Consider the following 21,216-nt stretch of genomic DNA (forward strand, 5'->3'; position numbering starts at 1 on the left):
GATTCGAATACGATCAAGAAGCCCCTAGTGAGTTTGGCATTGTGCCGATCAAGAGAGTACCGACAGCTATGTTCTCTTTGGTTAGAATACGACCTATGTTTGAACAGGAAGCCCCCAAATGATCATTGAAACGGGGTACCTATGTTTGAGCTGTGTTTTGCAACAGACTCTCTTTGGTCCCTTTAATTTTTCTGAGAATTTGAACTTGTGAGTAATGAATTCCTCTTGAACCAGGCGTTGAGCCGAATATTAAAAGCTTCCGAGCTTTGTGGACCAGATTTTAAACCGGATATTGAGCTTCAATGCTTTGTGAGAGACAGATTTACCTTGAACCGGATTTTGAACCGGAATCCTTCGTGATAACACGGAGTTCTTTTATTGAGCCGGACCTCTATGATTGTCAATCACTTTTTTAAGCCGGAAATTTTCGGACGGCTTTTAAATTTTTCACCAATATAACGGTAGCCTCCGGAACTGGGTTATCTTCCCTCCAATGACCCGGAGTTCTTGAATTCACTGACACCGGCCAATTTCGCCGAGTCATGTCATTGTAGCCCCCGAGTCTTAAGACAACTCGAGGAGTTGTCTTGAGATTCTTCATATTTGACCGTGATATAAAACGGTATGAGTCATTTAACATCTCAGTGATATAACTTGTCCTGCACTAGAGAACTTGCAAGCCAGAGTAATTGCTCTTTTAAAGAAAGCAATAAAAAATATACTGGATGGATCTCACCTGATATATCAGGCCAGAATTTATCCGCCGTAGAGTTGATGATCAGTTGACCACCACGATGAAGCGACACGGTGAACCGTGCGAATGGGCAAGTTAGCCGCATTATGTTGATATACACCAAACCACGGAGGCAGACAGAAAAAACAACCGCAACATTAGAGGAAATATGGACGCGGGCGAGTCGCTACCGCTCTTGTAGTGACCAAATGTCCTGCATAAATAATATCATAACCCGGAGTAATTGTTCTCAAAAGAAAAAAGTTGATACGTGCTATTTAAAATAGTCTGGACAGATATCACCTGATGTCTTTATGATCCTCAGCGGTGTCCGTTAGTCAACTCGGCACGTTGAATAGGCCGGACCGCAGGGCGGACAGTAAAACGACTGCAGCATCAGAGGTGAGATAGATGAGTCGGTCACGGCGTTGTAAGCCAGTGCAGTCTGGTGAACCAGCCGCGGGGGCGGACGGGTGATTTGTCTGTGGTGTTGTAAACCGGCACAGACGGGGGAAACGGCCTTTGCATGGTAAGCCGGTGCAGACGGACGGGTTAATTGCTGATTCGCGGTAAGCCGCGCGGACGGCGAGTCAATCTTAGGCATAGTCCCAACGAGTTGATGTAGATCGAGCTGCAACAATAAACAGGGGCGGACGTCAGTGCATGATGATGCTAACACACACTCCATCGGCACAGTATGACGCCACCTTTATAATGAATCATTATCCTGCACATAAACCAGAATATTGTTTTTGGAAAGAATAAATATGTGCAAATTATCGGACGGATAGCACCTGATTTAATCGGATGACAGATGATCTTTGCGCGTCCATAGTAGTATTGATTTCTCCACCACGTGATCTCTGATGAGTTTGAGAAAATCAACTTGATCTTGAGAGGCGTGCACATACTACTACTAGTAGATGACCACGGGTGCTAAACTGTTTGAGCTTTGTTCCTTCCTGACGAACAAGCTATTTGCTTCTTTCTTTTACTGTTCAATCCCGATAATGATCGACGTATCATGTCTTTTGCAGTCAGTTGAGCAGGCCGGCCGCATCCTCTTCTCAGCCATAGTACAGAACCATAGAGAAGCTTGCTCGAAGCAGAGCAAGTCGTGCTGAGCCATGGCGACGCACGCGTTGGGCAGTGGCCGGCGGCTCGGTGCTCGGCCGTGGAGGCGGAGAAGCGCCGGCGACTTAGCACAGGGGTGTGATTCCAGGTAGGGGATGTAGCAACAGCAATTTTGTTTGATAGATGATGCCCTGTGGCTGGGAAGTGGCAGCAGTAGCCATAAACTCAAAATGCCTCGGCTCCTGCGTGTAAATTGACTCGGTCTTGAACTATTGCTCAAAGGAGAGGTGACACGGCGGCAACCCAACGGAAGGTGCGCAGGGGCTGCTCGCAAGCAGAGGCATCAGGCGGCTTCGAGACACAAGCGCGACGGCGACGGTGACTTAGCAGCCCGGCAGTACGGCGGCTCTCCTGCTGTGAGGGCGAGGCAAAACGCCGCGACGCTGAACAACGGAGGCAGAAGAAGCGCTCGAGGGGGGGCCCGGGCGGCGCTTCACAGGCTGCCCTCGGCCGGGGCGGCTCGCCGCAGCAGGCGAAGGTGAGCTCGGCGGCGACTCGGGATCGGGCGGCTCAGCGTGAGGGGGCACTGGCCAGGCGAGGCGCCGGCTCTAAGAACCACACCGGCGGACACAGGCGGAGAGGTGGAGGCAGCCGCTCGACGCACAGCGTTGCCGGAGCCAGCCCGGAGCAACGACCGGCTGGAGGCAGAGGCGCAAGGCGAGAGCCGGCCCCGAGCAGCGACGAAGTCCGTGCCCACGACCCTATCCTCTTCCGGGTCGTGGTTGATCTGACAACTCCCTTCTTTTCTTTTCTTTTTCTTTTTTTGAGCAGATCGGATCAAGCAAATTGCAACCGGACGCTGGTTTCCGTCCATGGATGGAATAAAAAACTAGAACCATACTAGGATCAGTACTAGTGAGATTATATCACCTTGAGATCTGATCACGCGTACTTATTACTTGAAGTAGTGTTTTTCCTTCGATCTTCGCTCCATGCTCATGGAAGTAGCAGCAACAGTGTGTACTGATGATTACGCGTGTGGGTTTATACCATTGGTGACCCGACGATTTTGATGGATTCCTGTAATATACTTTGTGTGTGGTGGAAACACTCCTGCGGATCTCGGCGATTCACGTTGGCAACCGTGCGTCTTCGAAACAACGTAAATCCTTCCGCGATGATTCTTCTTCATCTAGAAAATTGCCAACCTCTCGATCGTCGAAAGAGATCCCTTCAAGAACTCAACACCACCGTGCGCGGGCCCCACGGTGGACGCCAACTATCGTGGAAGTGTCACGGTAGATGTCCTAGTGTGAGGACTTAGTCGTGAGGCCAATGCATCTTTGTAGTAGCTTGAGAGGGGTTGAGCGGAATCGAGAGACGCAACACAAGACAAGGATTTAGACAGCTTCGGGCCCCGGGAAACATCGCCCGGAATAGCCCTACATGCTGTTTGTGGCTAGATCTCATTATGCTCATGAGAGATTCGCCGCATAAGCTGGCTCCCCCTTTGTGTCTAGCCATAGAGATTGTTTCTTGTCCCTTGTCCCACTTTGGGGAGCCCTGCCCCTCCTTATATATGTTGAAGGGGCGGGTTACATGACTAGTCCTAGTAGGATTAGGATTACTATATTACAAGTGGAGTCCTAGTCTTGCTTCCTTTGTAGGAGAATATTCCTTATGCCTTTCCTCTTAAGCCGGTCCATCATAACATGAGTTGGTCTTCTGGGCCTTGGGCCTTGTCATCCATCTGAAACAACCGTCGGGTCACTAATGAGCCACCATGATTGGGCGGGTTGCCCGTGAGTCGCCAAGCTCCGGGAGGGTCACCAGTGAGTCGCCAAGATCCATCCGGGTCATATATCCAGCCGGGTTACACCGCGGGGTATATCCCCGACAGCACCCGAATTTAGCATTATATGCATTGGCTCCGAATCATGTCTTTGGTCAATAGTTGGGTTGCCCGACTCTTGTGCTTGCTACCTTATATTCCGCTAAATCGGCTAACGTAGTAAAGGGAGAACTACTGCGATTGTGCCTTGGTTTATTCAAAGGAGCACCTCAGTAGAGAAAGCCGAAAACTGACTGTCATGATGCGGCGAGAGCCGGTTGATACGTCTCCAACGTATCTATAATTTTTGATTGTTCCATGCTATATTATATTCTGTTTTGGGCATTATTGGGTTTTATTATACACTTTTATATTATTTTTGGGACTAACCTATTAACTGGAGACCCAGCCCAGAATTGATGGTTTTTGCCTATTTCAGAGTTTTGCAGAAAAATAAAATCAAACGGAGTCCAAATGGAATGAAACCTTCGGGAACGTGATTTTTAGAACAAACGTGATCCAGAGGACTTGGACCCTACGTCAAGACACCAACCAGGAGGCCACGAGGTAGGGGGCGCCCTCCACCCTCGTGGCCCCCCTGTTGCTCCACCGACGTACTCCTTCCTCCTATATATACCTACGTACCCCCAAACTACCAGATACAGAGCCAAAACCCTAATTCCACCACCGTAACTTTCTATATCCACGAGATCCCATCTTGGGGCCTTTTCCGGAGCTCCGTCGGAGGGGGCATCGATCACAGAGGGCTTCTATATCAACACCATAGCCCCTCCGATGAAGTGTGAGTAGTTTACCTCAGACCTTCCGGTCCATACACTACAAAAAAAAGACACATCCGTGACATTTTGGGCCGAGCGAAATTTTTTCTGTCATACATATGACACTTCTATGACGATAATTGTGACAAAACCTGGTATCATCATAGATGTGGTGTGCTCCTACTTCTATGACAAAAAATCATGACAGAAAATGGGCTTTTTGTCCTGGGTGGGCCGGAGACGCGGCTGCATGACATTCTTTGGGCCGTCCATGACGGAAAAAAACCGTGGTAGAAGCGAGGGCGAGGAAAATTTTGGGGAGTTCCCGGTTACGGTGGGAGGTCGGGGGCCGAGCGATGTGCGTTTCTCTCGTACACGTACGTGCATGTGTGCGAGGCGTTGGCTCTAACTAAACTCGAGCGAGGCGTTGGGCTCTAACTGAACCCGAGTGATTGCACTGCAGGCTACGCGTTATTGAACCCGAGCGATCGATCGATGGCTGTTAACTGAACCCGATCGAGCGATTCCTTCGCTACTGTTGCTAACTGAAGCCGATCGATTGGATGAACAGTGAGCGTTGCGGGGGGGGGGGGGTTGGATGAACAGTGAGCGGTGGCGTTGCCTCTGGATGAACAGGACCCCGTGGTGTGGAGGGCTGGATGAACAGTAGATGGTGGAGGGGTGCCCGTGGAGGGGTGGTTGAACAGGACCCCGTGGTGTGGAGGGCTGGATGAACAGTAGACGGTGGAGGGGTGGTTGAACAGTAGCCGGTGGAGTAGCACGCGGTGGAGGCTGGATGAACAGGAGCCCGTGGAGGCTAGAGGAGGTCGACGGTGGAGATGAACAGTATTCCGTGGAGTCCCGTTTTGCGGTACGCCACACCCCCTCCCGATGAACAGGACCCCCGTTTCGCCGTAGGAGGTCCGTTTCATCCGTTTTGCTGTACGCCACACCCCTCCTGGTCAACAGGACCCCCGTTTCGACCGTAGGAGGTCCGTTTTGTCCGTTTTGCCGTACGCCACACCCCTCCCGATCAAGAGGACCCCCGTTTCGACCGTAGGATGTCCGTTTCCTCCGTTTTGCGGTACGCCACACCCCTCCCGATCAACATGAGCCCCATTTCGACCGTAGGAGGTCCGTTTCCTCCGTTTTGCGGTATGCCACACTCCTCCCGATCAACAGGACCCCCGTTTCGACCATAGGAGGCCCATTTCCTCCGTTTTGCGGTACGCCACACCCCTCCCCATGAACACGACGCATTCCGTTGCCTCCCCATGAACACGACGCATTCTGTTGCCTCCCCATGAACACGACGACGACGCTGTTTCTCCGTTCCGACCCAGCCATGTACACGAGCCCTCGCCGTACGTATGCGCGAGTAGGCGTTCGAGACCCTGCCCGTATGTACGTATGTGACCGTATTTTCTTTCTTGCACCCTGGCCGCTGTACGTACGTGTACATGCTACTTGCGCGCCTCTACTACGACACGTACACGCCTCTACTACGACACATGCGCGCCTCTACATCGACCAGTATATATGTACGTACACGTTCGCGACCAGAATGACAACGCTATGTACGCTTCGACCAGGTGGGTCCCGACTGTCAGGCACTTCCTTGCCTGCGAAGATGTAGCTGGTGGGTCCCAGCAGTCAGGGGGGCGAATCGTTTTGGTTTTTTTGCCTGGACGTACTTCCTTGCGTGCGAAGATGTAGCTGGTGGGTCCCAGCAGTCAGGGGGGCGAATCGTTTTTTTTGCCCGGACGCACTTCCTTGTGTGCGAAGGTGTAGCTAGTGGGTCCCAGCAGTCAGGGGGGAAATGCTTTTTTCGCGAAATACGGTGGCCCTTCCGGTGGGTCGCTGCTGTCAGGTGGAGAAATCATTATTTTCCGCGTAATAAGGAGGCACTTCCTTGCTGCCACCGTGGACCCAGCTGTCAGCCTCTCCACGTACAGTCCACGTCCGATGGAAGTCGTTCCTTGACCACGTTGACCACGCCGCGCCGAGAGCACCAGGGCGGTGGACGACGACGAGGCCTAGGAAGGGGACGACGTGGAGCCAGTGAAGACGCGACAGTGGATGCCCACGCGGAGAGGAGTATGAGGGTTCACTCGTTCGACTGTGGTGTGAGACTGCCGTCACCGCAGGGCCTAGCCAGCGGTGGGAATAGTAGGGGCGGTGAGGCCTCCGCGGCAGCACAGCCGGCCACGGGAGGCAGGAGCAGGCGGCACGACCGGCGCTGCTTTGGGCGGCTGGAGCAAGAAGACCATAGGTTGAAGAAGCACTATGGCCGTTGGATGGACATCGTACGGTCACTAGAGCTAGAATCATTCATATTGACTAAGTTGACAAAGCCCTCCGTCCCCGTCAACTTAGTAGGCCCACAACTCAGCCTCCCACCAAGGTGAGTCCCAGCTAGCAGGGGGAGTATTCATTTTTTTGTGCGTAATAAGGAGGCACTTCCGGTGGGTCCGAGCTGACAGCGGGGGAAATTTTTTTTTTTTGCGAAATACGGTGGCCCGTCCGGTGGGTCCCAGCAGTCAGGGGGGAAACGTTTTTTCGTGAAATAAGGTGGCCTGTCCGATGGGTCCCCGCTATCAGGTGTAGGAATAATTATTTTGCGCGTAATAAGGAGGCACTTCCTTGCGTCGCCGTGGACCCAGCTGTCAGCCTCTCCACGTACAGTACTCTTCCGATGGAAGTCGGTCATTGACCACGTTGACCACGCCGCGCCGAGAGCACCAGGGCGGTGGACGACGGCGAGGCCTAGGAAATGGACGACACGGAGCCGAGGAAGACGCAGCAGTGGAAGCCCGCGCGGAGAGGAGTACGAGGGTTCACTGGTTCGGCTGCGGTGTGAGGCTGCCGTCGCTGCAGAATAACAGGGGGTGTGGGTGAGTGGAGGGATGGCCTGGCCAGCGGTGGGAGTAGTATGGGGCGGTGAGGCATCCGCGGCAGCACAGCCGGCCACGGGAGGCAGGAGCAGGTGGCACGACCGGCGCTGCTTTGGGCGGCTGGACCAAGAGGACCAGAGGTTGAAGAAGCACTACGGCCATTGGATGGACATCGTACGGTCACTGAAGCTAGAATCATTTATATTAACTAAGTTGACAAAGCCCTTGGTACGCTCCAAGTTAGTAGGCCCACAGGTCAGCCTCCGAAATGGTGCGCCCCAGAAGTTAGGGGGAGGAATCATTTTTTAGGCGGCCGAAGCTAAGAATATCCGAGATTGAAGAAGAAGCACGACATCCGTTGGATAGACATCCAACGGCCATTGCTGCTAGAACCGTGTGTTGACTATAATAAGTTGACAAAGCCTTGCATATGCGTCAACTTATTTTTCTTAGGGGACGTGTCACTTAGAAGGCCCACAAGTGTGTGGCAGAGAACTTATAGTCCATTTGCGTTTTGTAAGAATGTACAGCCAATTTTTGAATTCTAATGGAATTTACAACAGCCCATTTACAGTTTGTTAAAAGTACAACCCATCTTCTAGCTTGGACAACGATTAATAATTTCAACCAACCGTTGAAGATAGAATTCAATAAAATTTCCCACATTTTGATGGGATCTGAAATATTCTTATCCCGAAATTTCTAGTCAGATTAAATATAAATTTGTATTACGTAAAAATCCAACGAAACATTGCGCGCGCAACAATAAAAATTTAAGATTTTCAAAATCCATAAATAATATTTTATAAACTAATTTTGTGTTTGGTGCATTTTTTTATAGTTACTGTCCAGTTTTTATAATTACATCCCATTTATTATTTTTAAATCTCATTTTCCTGTTAAGCCTAATGCATCCCTCCTAGAAAAGATTTGCAGCCCAGCGGGGCGGAGAATAACAAGTTGACCATGCCTGGGTATTCCTCAAAAAGACGTATAGCTGGGCTAGCCATTTTCATGCTAAAAAAATTAGTATCTGGGTTGGATATTTGGCCTGGGCTAGACGGGTCACAGCCCGCCCAGTTAATACCATGCTCTCCTCTGAACAACAACGAAATAATCGCCAAGAAAAACTCTACAGTGCTCACGCCTCAAAAACATAAATACTGCTTGAGCTGCTTGGTCCCAGCTGTCGGCCGCACCTTGTGAAATTCTCTCGTTTATATTGACTACATAGGTTGACAATGGTGTGGGACCGTGATGTCAGGAAACTAGGAGAAAGCAAAAAAAATATAGTTGTACATAATAAGGAGGCACCTGCGTACGTACGGCTATGGCCCTAATGGGTCCCTAGTGTCATCCAGTAAAAATAAAGTCATCTCCTGAATCCTCATGTTCGTTGACGATGTTAACAATTCTCGGCGCCACGGCGAGCGCAACAACTCGGAGGACAACGGAGAGGGCCTCGCGGGCCCTACGGATGGTCTGATACAACGCCCGCTGCTCATTCAGGAAGGCAGGATCATCGGACACCTATGAGCACCTTCGAGAAACTGAGACGGCATGAAACGGTAAGGCCGTGCTTGGGAGCTCTGGTTTATTTCAAACCCGTATTAACATACAAGTGTAATTTACTCGTCATTGGAAACAACGCGTAAAATACAGGCGTAATGAAACCGAGGACCCGAGGTCTATAAGTAAAACCGGCGGGTTACGCGTGTAATTTGAGAGACTAGTGTATATTTTACGAGCACTGCTATATGGACGACATTACCAGACGATACATGCATGACGTGCGTATCATGCTATCCATGGGCAAGGCTGAAACAACAGCTAACAACTGGATTAGCAATCGTCCGAGTGTCGTTCAGCGTTTTTATCGTGTGTGAAGTACTTTTGATATTTTACTAGTCGAAATCGACCAACCAAGCGCCTTCGCCCGAGACCATCTGCTTTAATTTACAAGCGTCAGTTTTACAAGCGGTTTTGGTTGGAAAACGATGATCCAATCACGACCTAATATCATGAGTTGGTCGGAAGATCATATGGTTTCACATCTAACCTACCCGACTTGTTGTATAGGCTATGAATGAAACATCAGATGATGAACTTCTTAAGCACGGAAACAACAGAAGAGGATGACCTTCTTAACAAGCAAATCACTGGCATTAGATCGACATGCAAAACAATACAAAGCATTATTCTCAGGAGGCACGCTGAACAGCTCGTGATGCCGCATGCCACAACATTCCAAGCTCAACTATGCAATCAAACACAAGGCCTGGCACTACATAGACAATATTCAGAACAAACTCTTAACACAGGAATATCTCAGCAGAGTAACTATTTACTTCCAAACTGAACACAGGAATAGGAAAAAACACTCGACGCTGCTCACAGCAAGGGCGTCCCACTCAAAAATATCAAATGCATGTCTTCTGGCTAACATCAATGAGCAAATTTTGACAAGGTTTTCCAATTCCAATATATTAAACTAACGTCTTCTTGCTAACATCAATGATTAAACTTTGACAAGCTTTTCCCATTCAAAATATGTAATGCCTATGATCCTGGAGTCCCGTCGTAGCTTCTTGTACTTGTTTGGGCACTTTTTGCCCAGGGCACTCCACGTGTTGTTAAATTGCCAATGGTCTCTGCAGACTAGTTATGTCATCGGTGTCTAATAATACTCTGTAAAGCTTCTCGGTCATTCCTTCTGTAATGTAGCGCAAACAGTGACTGCTTCTTTCTGCAAAGTGGAACGACCAACTGGACCCAGTAATGCAGCAGTTTGCCTTACACATTGGCTCCTTTTGTGTAGTTCAACTAAAATCGAAGTCGGAATAAAACCGAGCTTTAATTTTGATATCCCCGTAAGCAACAATAGGTATAAGGGAAACAATTACTGAGAAATAACTGTTGATGACTTGTACTCCCAAAAGAAAAGCATCTACTGATCTACTTTATCTTAATGGGAAACAAAGCAGGAGAGTAGCAATTCTCCATCAGTGTGATTCATTCATATTGACTGAGACATTATCTTAACAATGCCTTGCTTCAACATGTATAAAGAATGACAAAGCAGAAAAGTACCATTCCTAAAACAATGCAACTGATTCATTTTAACAGAGACATTATCTCAACAATACCTTGGTTAAACATGTGGAAAGAAATACAAAGCAGGATAGTACCATTCCTAACAAGTGTTGCAGTTTTGAACTAAGATTCAGTAGTTAATTAATTCTGAGAGTGGCATTGCTTAATTTTACCAGCGTCATTTGATTAACGAAAAGCATAAACAGTTCCAGGGGAGAGCGGGCGCAACAACTTATAAAGGGGGTGATCCAGAGTTTGTTGTAACAAAGCAACAAGCATCATGTCTGGGTTGGTTCCATTTTTGTTCACTACTTAATGGGAAAAGACAGCAATACAATAGCTTCAATTCAACATTTATTTAAAATAGTACCAATACAAGTAGCACAACATCTCAAAGCACACTGCGCAATCATGTGGATGAAGGCCTGTACTGACCTTTCATGAGACGGACAAGATAAAATACGAATCTGCCAACACGAATAGGAAATCCAATCTCGTTTTGTGCAGTTGCACTGAAATCAAGCAAAGTGTTTCGCGTAGCGAAGCAAAATGTCGCAATAGAAACAAGTTGAATAGATATCCCTGTTTAAATAGAGGCAAAAAAGGAATCAATTACTGGCTAATAAAGGAGGATGAAACATGCGCCACAAAAATGGTAATCCCGCGAATCCCTAAGAAGTGTTGCAGTTTTGAAATAAGATTCAGTAGTTAATTCTGAGAGTGGCATCAATTACTGGCTTATAAAGGGGGTGATGCTGAATTTGTTGTAACAAAGCAACAAGCATCATGTCTGGGTTTGTCGGAGTAATGGGCCACGGGTAGGCCAACCCGAGTCCCATAACCTTTCAAGACATCGGGGCAAGCTGCGCCCCTCAAGACCCCAGGGCGAAGAGCCGTCTCCTGAGGAGTTGACGGCAGGGCGGCCGACTGCCCGCTCACGGCCGAGTTCCAGGGACGACTTCCAGAGAAGCCGGCTTTAGGGAGTCGGCCGGCGACTCCAGCAAACCCATGACCTCATCAAAGGGGACAGGGCAGAGGCATGGCTACAGTGAAGCCCACTCCCGCCCCTTACCAAGGGCAGGCATGGCCACAGCACGCCGTACCCGGGAAGATCTCCGTGCGGCGTGGCACTGTTGCCCGGCCGGCCCTGACATCAGCACCACAGTACCAAGTCCTGCGCCCACGACGGCTTGTCTGTACGGCCTGGAGGCAGCGGGGCCCACCAGTCAGCGAGACCTCGGGAGACGATGGGAGAACCGCCAGTCGGACCCATCGGGAGACGGCCCGGGGGAGTCGGCCGAGCCCTCCCCCGGGGCCCACGCGCCATTAATCAAGATGAGATGGGGAGTGGCCACAGTAATCGCCCGCCAGGCGGCGGGGCTGTTGCCACGACCCCATGACCAAGCATGCGTCATTAGAAGCACGGCTACAGTAATCAGCGGCCGGCAAGACCCGCCTGCGGCGGACGCGGCCTGTCGGCTCCGTACCAGACCAGTCGGCGGGGCCCACCAGTCGGCGGGCCCCAGCAGTCGGCGGAGAAGTCGGAGGTCGGAGGCACTGACGGCTGAGCCCGCGCCCAGTCAAATTACCATTGTACCCCTAGGGGTAGGCCTATATAAACCCCCCCAGGGCACCCATGCAAGGGGATGCCAGTAGTTCTAGACCATACCAGATAGAAGGACAGAGTTAGCCTTGCCCTCTTCTACCACCAGAAACAGCTCAAGGAGCAACCGTGTAAACACTTGGCCATAGTGATCATGCGGAGACCCCGCAGAGTAGCAGTAGGGGTATTATCTCCCCGAAGAGCCCCGAAGCTGGGTAAGATTCGCCGGCGTGCATGTCTTCGCCTCATCCCGTTTCCAGGCACTGGCGACGTTCTACTCGCCCCCACCATGATAAGCCATCCGTTGGCATATGTCGCACCAAACCCCCGACATTTGGTGCCCACCGTGGGGCATGGTGCACCGCCATCCGGAGATCTGTTTTGGACGGGAACCCTTTTCTCCCTAGCGAGCGCAGCCAGCCAGGCACGCCAGGCGAAGTCTGCATCGACGCGCTGCGCGGCGTTGAGATCGCCTGCGCAGCCAGCTCCTTGGCCGAACTTGTCGACGAGGTCCGCCTCTCCGATGAACCTGCGTCCGACGCAAGCGCGAGCGGCCCCGAAAACCTCCTCGCGGGCCTCCTCGATCAACTCCATGTTTCCAGCGAGCCTGCCGTAGACTTGGAGTCCGTAGGCTCCACCGACCCGATGCTGGTCGACTCCGACACCGCGTCGATCGACGCGTTTCCCACCAACGTGGTGGTCTACGACGAACCTCTCCCCCACGCAGAGAGCGACAGAAGCACCGTCACTGAGGTGCTAATCATCAGTCATGACGAGTTCCCTGGCGGAGGAGCGCCCGACTCACTCGGCGCAGCGCTGCAAGACCTGACTGCGCCCATTCCGGAAGATGCTGACGCGGAGACGTTAGAAGCGCGCCGCCTTCAGCTCGTTGAAGGCGCGAAGAAGCTGGCCAGCATGAGACGCTTGTCAGAAGCTTACCAGCGGGAGATGGATCACGCCGTTGGCGGCTCACCGGCCCCGGCAGGGCCCAGCTGCCTTGGCGCGGTCCAGCAGCGCGGCGTAGCCATCGCCAGCCTGTTTGGGGCTAGCCGCCCCATGTACGCTACACCGGCGGAGAACATCCGAGCCGCCCAGGCAACGGCGGATGAGGTGGACAATTTCGAGGGCGAAGAACGCCGCCTCATGATGGAGCGAGTCTAGCGGCTCCTCGACGCAGCCGCCGTGCAGCACGAGGCCGGCTGCCACACGGAGGCGCCGCAGCGGCCAAATGATGACCCGCACCGAGATCAAGACGCGACGTCTCGGATGCCGACTGGCGGCGCCCGAGGAAGAAAGGACAAGGAGCTGGCTGTCAGCCACTGTCGGACTCGCATTACCATAGAGCGCGACCGAGATGGCCGCCCGAGAGCAGTGGAATGACGGGACGACTGTCCGCCTCCCCCTCCCCGCAAGGAGAGGCGAGTCTCCCCGCTGCCTATTGATCATCCGACTCTCGGTGACCGCCTTGGCCGCCGAGAGGGAGTTGGAGAGAATGACGCCCGCCACCGGATCGACCGACTTCACCGGTCCCTGGCGCTGGAAGAACAAGACGAGCTAGGTCCGCCTTGTTTCGGGCCCCGCATTCGGGATGAGCCCTTTCTCAGAGTGTTCACGCTCCCAAGAGACACGCCCAAGTATACCGGCTCCGTGAAGCCGGAAGACTGGCTAGTCGACTACTCCACGGCTGTCAGCATAGCAAACGGCAACAAGCGTGTCGCCATAAAATACGTTCCGCTAATGCTCCAGGGCACGGCCCGGACATGGCTGAACAGCCTAAAGCCCCGCAGCATCAACAGTTGGGTCGACTTCACTGAAGCGTTCGTCCACAACTTCACCAGCACTTACAGGCATCCTCCCAAGCCTCGTCAGCTCTCCTTGTGCGTGCAAGGTCCTGACGAGTCGACTCGCGACTACCTCACGCGTTGGGCTGAGCTTCGGAACTCCTGCGAGGGCGTGCACGAGGTGCAGGCCATCGAGTACTTCACAGCCGGGTGCCGAGAAGGCACCCTCCTCAAACACAAGCTCCTCTGCGACGAGCCAGAAACCCTCGACGAGCTGCTGATCATAGCGGACAAGTACTCCACGGCCGACTCCTCCATGAAGGCGGAAATTCAAATCAGTACGACTGGCAAAGTAGCTCCTCAGGCTCCAAGAACTCCGGCGGCAGACGCCAGCCGGCGACAACAGCAGGGCGACAACAAGCGCAAGGCCCCACAGCCGGCTTCCGGCAGCCGGCAGGTCGCGACCGTTGAAGCCCAGCAGCCAGAAGAGCAGCCTCCGCCCAAGCGACAGAAAGGCGGCAAGCCGAACTAGTTGCCGGCCTTCTCCTATGAGCAGACCATGGATGGACCTTGCAAGTTCCACAGCGGCGCGAAGCCGTCGAATCACACCACCCGAAAGTGCCACTGGCTCACCAGGATCGCCAAGGGAGACGGCCTCCTGCCACCCCCACCTGCAGGGCAGCCGCCTCCGCCTCCGCCCCAGCAGCCGGCAGTCAGGCCAGTCGGCGCAGTACAAGACGAATACCCTGAAGAGCATGGAGCCTATGTGGTGTTCACCAGTGTGGCTGATGATCGACACAGCAGGCGGCTGCAGCGACAAGAGGTGAACGCAGTAGCCTTAGAGACGCCAGAGTTCATGCACTGGTCTGAGAAGCCCATCAGCTGGAGCAGGGCTGACCACCCAGAAGTGATGCCGAGTCCGGGCTCCTACGCCTTGGTCCTGGACGCCACCTTTACCACGGACAAACGGGCTGTGCGTTTCTCGCGAGTTCTGATAGACGGGGGCAGCAGCATCAATATCCTGTACAAGGACACCATGGAGAAGTTAGGGATCAAGCAAAGACAGCTTCAGAACAGCCGGACTGTGTTCCACGGCATTGTTCCTGGGCTTTCCTGCTCACCAATCGGCAAGATCCTGATTGACGTCCTCTTTGGGGACAAAGATCACTTCCGAAGAGAGTCTGTTTGGTTTGAGGTGGTGGACCTTGAGAGCCCATACCATGCGCTACTTGGCCGACCCACCTTGGCCAAGTTCATGGCGGTCCCCCACTACGCCTACCTCAAGATGAAGATGCCCAGTTCCAGGAGAATTCTAACTATGGCCGGCGACTACCGGAAGTGTCCGCTTGTGCGGCCAAGAGCAGTCGGCTGGCCGAGTCCCTGGTGATCGCAGCCGAGAAGCGACTCCTTGAATGAGTTGTGGCGATGGCCGGCAAGCAGCCGAAGATATCGCCCGACCCAAAGGAGTCGGAAGCCGAAGGTTCATTCAAGCCGTCCAAAGAGACAAAGAAGATACCCTTGAATCTGGAGCACCCAGAGAGGTACGCCGTCGTAGGTGCAAACCTCGACAGCAAATAGGAAGGCGAGCTCGTCGATTTCCTCCATGAGAATCGGGACATCTTCGCATGGTCTCCCAAAGGCATGCCAGGTGTACCGACGGATTTCGCCAAGCACAAGTTACATGTCCGATCTGATGCAAAGCCGGTCAGGCAGCCCCTGCGCCGCTTATCAGAAGAAAAGAGAAGAGTTGTCGGAGAAGAGATAGCCCGACTCCTAGCAGCCGGCTTCATTATGGAAGTTTTCTTCCCGGAGTGGCTGGCAAATCCGGTCCTGGTGCTAAAGAAGAACAAGCAATGGCAAATGTGTATTGACTACACGAGCCTCAATAAGGCCTGCCCCAAGGACCCATTTGCTCTACCAAGAATTGACCAGGTGATAGACTCCATAGCCGGATGCGAGTTGTTGAGTTTCTTGGATGCATACTCAGGAGATCACCAGATCAAGCTGAACCCGGCTGACAGATTGAAGACCGCCTTCATCACGCCGTTTGGAGCATTCTGCTACCTCACCATGACGTTCGGCTTGAGGAATGCCGGCGCCACCTTTCAGCGTTGCATGCAGAAGTGTCTCCTCAAGCAGCTCGGCCGAAACGCCCACGTTTACGTGGACGACATGGTGGTGAAGACGGAAAAGCGTGGAACACTGCTGGAAGACCTCAAGGAGACCTTTGAGAACCTGCGCCGGTTCCAGATCAAGCTCAACCCCGAGAAGTGTGTCTTCGGAGTACCAGCCGGCCAGCTGCTAGGTTTCCTGGTCTCTGAACGCGGCATAGAATGCAATCCAGTAAAAATCAAGGCCATCGAGAGAATGGAGGTACCCAGCCGACTGCTGGATGTGCAGAAGTTCACCGGCTGCTTAGCATCCATCAGCCGATTCATCAGTCGGCTGGGCGAGAAAGCTCTCCCCATATACCAACTCATGAAGAAGACCACTTATTTCGAGTGGAACCATAAGGCGGACGAAGCTTTTCACCAGTTGAAGAAGATGCTGACTACTCCACCCGTCCTGGCGGCTCCGACTCCTAAGGAACCTATGCTCCTGTACGTCGCTGCTACCAGCCGGGTAGTCAGCATAGTCATGGTAGTGGAGCGCAAGGAGGAAGGCAAGGCGCTGCCTGTCCAGAGACCAGTATATTACCTGAGCGAGGTACTGTCGACCTCCAAGCAGAACTACCCCCACTACCATAAGATGTGCTATGGCGTACACTTTGCTGCCAAGATCATCGGTAGCCGAGATGCTTCTGGTCGAGTGGCCAAGTGGGCCATAGAGCTGGCTCCTTACACCATCTACTACCAGCCCCGCAGCGCTATCAAATCACAAGCACTGGCCGACTTCCTTGTCGACTGGGCCGAGACCCAGTACCTGCCTCCAGCGCCTGACTCCACCCATTGGCGGATGCACTTTGACAGCTCCAAAATGCGCACCGGCTTGGGAGCCGGCGTCGTCCTCACCTCTCCCAAAGGCGGCAAGCTCAAGTATGCACTGCAAATCCATTTTGCCGCCTCCAACAATGTTGCCGATTATGAGGCGCTCATTCACGGGCTCCGGCTTGCCAAAGAACTTGGCATCCGCCGGATCTTGTGTTATGGCGACTCGGACTTAGTGGTCCAGCAGTCATCTGGCGACTGGGACGCGAAAGACGCAAACATGGCGAGCTACCGTTTTCTCGTACAGCAACTCAGCGGGTATTTCGAAGGGTGCGAGTTCCTCCATGTGCCAAGAAACGACAACGACCAAGCAGACGCCTTGGCACGAATCGGCTCTACCCGCCAAGCAATACCATCTGGCGTCACCCTTCAACGCCTCCTCAAGCCGTCTGTCAAGCCTTCACCAGAATCAGACTCCATTTTTGTGCCGGCTCCTCCCGAAGACGGCGGATCCGACTCCAGAGCTCCGGCAGACGGAACAGGGACTTTGGCGGATGACTCCAAAGCCGCCACAGTCGAGCCCGGCTCGGGGACTACGATGGAGGACTCGAATATTCCAGAACTCGGCCCAAGGACCGCGCCAGTCGGCCTAGGGACTTCATCAACCCAGCAAGCGGCTGTTGACTCCAGCCCGCCGCTTCCCAGCCCAACCGCCCTCGTCCAAGTCGCAGTTCTGGTAGTCGAAGAAATAGCAGCACCCTCATGGGCCCAGCCCATCCTCAAATTCCTGGTGAACAAAGAGCTACCAACTGATGAGACCTCAGCTCGGCAAGTACAACGCCGGGCGGCGGCCTATACCATAGTCAACAGAGAGCTGGTCAGGTGCAGCGTCACTGGTGTCTACCAGCGCTACGTAGAGCCAGAGCAAGGCTAGGCGATTCTCAAAGACATCCATCAAGGCGAATGCGGCCACCATGCGGCTTCAAGAGCACTCATCGCCAAAGCCTTTCGGCACGGTTTCTTCTGGCCGACTACCTTGGAAGAGGCCAAGGAGTTGGTCCAAAAATGCAAAGGGTGCCAGAAGTTCAGCTCCAAGCCGCACGAGCCGACTTCTGCGCTCAAGACCATCCCCATTGCCTGGCCTTTCACAGTTTGGGGTCTAGACATGGTGGGACCATTCAAGACAGCACGAGGTGGTTTAACTCACCTACTTGTCGCAGTGGACAAGTTCACCAAGTGGGTGGAAGCGAAGCCAATTAAGAAACTGAATGGTCCGACTGCCGTGACCTTCATCACCGATATCACAATTCGGTACAGCATACCACACAGCATCATCACCGACAACGACACAAATTTTGCCAAAGGCGCCTTGGCCCGTTTCTGCGCAACACAGGGCATCCGACTGGACCTTGTGTCCGTCGCCCATCTGCAGTCAAACGGCCAAGTGGAGCGAACAAACGGCCTCATCCTGTCCGGCATCAAGCCTCGGTTAATCGAGCCTCTGGAGCGCTCGGCTGGCTGCTGGCTCGACGAGCTGCCAGCCGTCCTCTGGAGTCTACGCACGACTCCAAACAAGTCAACTGTCTTCACACCCTTCTTCCTCGTCTACGGTGCCGAAGCCGTCATCCCAACGGACATAGAGTTTGACTCCCCACGAGTCACCATGTACACCGAGGAGGAAGCAGAAGAAGCACGACAAGACGACGTCGATCTGCTGGAAGAGGGCCGGCTGTTGGCACTCAGCCGGTCCAGCATCTACTAGCAGAGCCTGCGCTGATACCACAACAGGAAGGTCAGGCCAAGATCTTTCCAAGAAGGCGACCTTGTGCTCCGGCTGATCCAGCGAACAGCCGGCCAGCACAAGCTGTCGACGCCTTGGGAAGGCCCTTTCATCATCAGCAAAGTACTGAGCAACAATTCCTACTACCTGATCGACGCTCAGAAGCCCCGAGCACGCAAGAGGGACGACTTCGGCAAGGAGACAGAGCGGCCATGGAATGCAAATCTCCTCCGAAGATTTTACAGTTGATGCAGTATGTACCACGCTACCTTTTGTATTAAAGTACCAATACTTCGGGCCCCCCGAGACAAGCTCGGGGACTGCCCTCTTTTGTCTGTACGATAAAAATTATGCCTACAAGTATGTTACTCTTTGTCATGCCGCTTGGCACCGGGCTCGATAAGTCGACCCGGGGACTTGCCGCCTTGCACTATGAAATGCTTCTTGCAGCCGGACAAGTAGTGTGTAAACACCTAAACCGTCTTCTGTCAGAAGTCGCAGCTCGCAGAGCGACTGTACGGTGGGCAGAGGTAAGGTAGAATGGGTGTTCGCATGAAAAAGGGTTAAGGTTTCAAAGCATAAAACATAGCTCAAGACGGCTTCCAGCCTTTCTCGCAAACCGACTCTCAGATATTCGGATTGTCTTCTTCTATCCAACTTGCTCAAACAATCTTGAAATCGGCTAAGTACTTGCTTTCCCAAAGTAGCCTAGCACTTGATCCAGCAACAGTCCGCAGAGCGGCTGTCCGATTGGCAAGGCAGGCAACTAAGAGAAAGCGGCAAAGGAAAAAGCCAAAAGAGCAATGAGCAAGAAAAGATAGATATGTATATTTACATAACATAGGCCTTTGGCCGAATTGTCGAGTAAAGGTTCAAAATACACCCCGCGGGTGGAATTGTGCGAATTAACAAGTTCTTCAAAGACTACTGAAGCAGATAAAATAAAAGATACAACGGCAGCGTAGTAGGCAGCAGACGGATTCGGAGGGTCGGAGGAGGCGCCAGCGTCAGGCGTTGGGGCAGCGGGCTGGCTATTCTCGGCTTGATCACCTCCGGCGGCAGTCGACTCGGTCGCACGCGGCTCATTGCTGGAGGCGCAATCGGGCTGAGGCTGGCCGTCTGCTCCGTCTTCTGGTGCCTCCGCCTCGCCTCCATCCTCCGCTTCGTCCTCCTCCTCGACGCTGGAGCCAATCACCTCCGCCGAGTCTTCGCCGTAATCTGGGTTCATCCCAAACAACTTCGGCGGTACCTCCTCGTCGTCTTCAGACCGCTCGGGGACGAAGATGCTGGTGTCGATGTACTCGGCGATCGCCGCAGCACGTTTGACGAGGGCATCTTCCGCAGCCGCCAGCTCCGGCTGGGCCTCCGACCGAAGCGTGGCCAACCGGTCTAGATCCAGCCCCGGGTACCACGCCTTGACGAACTCCAAGGCCCGGCGCGCTCCAGCCCGGGCCGAAGAGCCCTTCCAGGCCTCAAGACGACCAGCCGCGACCTCCAGCCAGTTGGCCATCAGGCTGGGGGTGCGCGGAGCCTGCATATCCGGCCAAAGGGCGGCAGTCGCCTGGGCACCGACGCGCTGGAGCCGGCGCATCATCCGGTGAGCCGGCCGGAGGCGAGCCTCGATGCTCAAGATGTGCTCGTCAAGAGTTCGGGGGCATCGGTGGCGATCTCTGTGCCCTTCGCCCTCCGACCTTCACGGTCAGCCTCGATGGCTTGGATGGCGGCCTGCGACTGCCCAGGGAAGAAGTCTGCACAGACACGAAGAAACGAAGAAGCAAGTCAAAAACCAGGAGTCGGCACGATCTAAGTCGGCAGCTCGAAGAAAGAAAATAAAGAGGCTCACCATCAACGATGTCTTCAATCTCGTGGAAGCCGGAGGACAGCAGTGCCTCCTTGTCAGACCAGGAGGAGCGCTCGCTCGCGAACTCGACCAAGAGGGCGGTTTCCGTCTCCTCCGCCTCCCTCTGCGACTTCACAAGCAGCTCCTTCTGCTCTGCCAACTGAGTGGCCAGCAGATCGCGCTCTGTGGCGAGCTTGCTGCACTCCTCCCCTTTGGCGCGCAGGGCGGAGTTGGCTTCGCTCAGCTGCTGTTGAAGAGCAGCGTTGGCTCCTGAAGGAAAGGAAGAAAGACAACAGTCGTCAATAAAGTAGGTCGCCGGGGAGATCCGGCCCGGCTGCTCAGCAGCCGGCCCGAATCTCGGGGACTACAGCCTGCGGGTGCGCTAGCGTGCCCCCGTAAAGAAAAAAAAAGAAAAAAAAGAAGGGGGACTTACTCCGGCTCTCCGCCAAGTCGGCGGTCCGCTTGCCTAGCTCTTCAACGTTACGGTTGAAGGCAGTGACGCGGAGGTTGTGGTAATCCTGCGACAAGCATTTCGGACAAAGTTAGTACCCAGAAGTTCATCAATTGGAGTTCTGGGCCACCTGCTTAGCAGCCAGCTCAAAACTCGGGGACTACACCCAGTGGGTGCGCTGGCGCCCCCCCACAGAGAGGAGCAAGAAAACAAAGACCAAAGGAAAAAAACATACCCGGACGGCTGCCCGCGACGCTAGGAACGCCTTGGTGCAACTCTGGAGAGCGTCGCCTGGACGTCCAGGAGCGTCCGGTTCAGCGGCCCTGTGCCGCCTCCTCGCACCCACCCAACAGGTGCGGCGCTCGTCGCTTCGGCGTCTGGGGCCGCCGAGCTGGCGGTGCCGGCTTCCAGGGGGCGGGGTGCCGAAGTC

At 53.6% G+C, this 21,216-nt stretch overlaps 1 long non-coding RNA gene across 1 annotated transcript; it reads left to right on the plus strand.

Moving 5' to 3' along the window:
• Window positions 1-1,360: 1,360 nt before the first annotated feature.
• Window positions 1,361-2,746, plus strand: LOC125550905. Its single transcript, XR_007302019.1, has 2 exons — window positions 1,361-1,955; window positions 2,090-2,746. It is a non-coding gene; the product is annotated as an uncharacterized LOC125550905 (long non-coding RNA).
• Window positions 2,747-21,216: the final 18,470 nt, after the last annotated feature.

The sequence above is a fragment of the Triticum urartu genome, chromosome 4 (genome assembly GCF_003073215.2).
Source record: "Triticum urartu cultivar G1812 chromosome 4, Tu2.1, whole genome shotgun sequence".
NCBI lineage: Eukaryota > Viridiplantae > Streptophyta > Magnoliopsida > Poales > Poaceae > Triticum > Triticum urartu.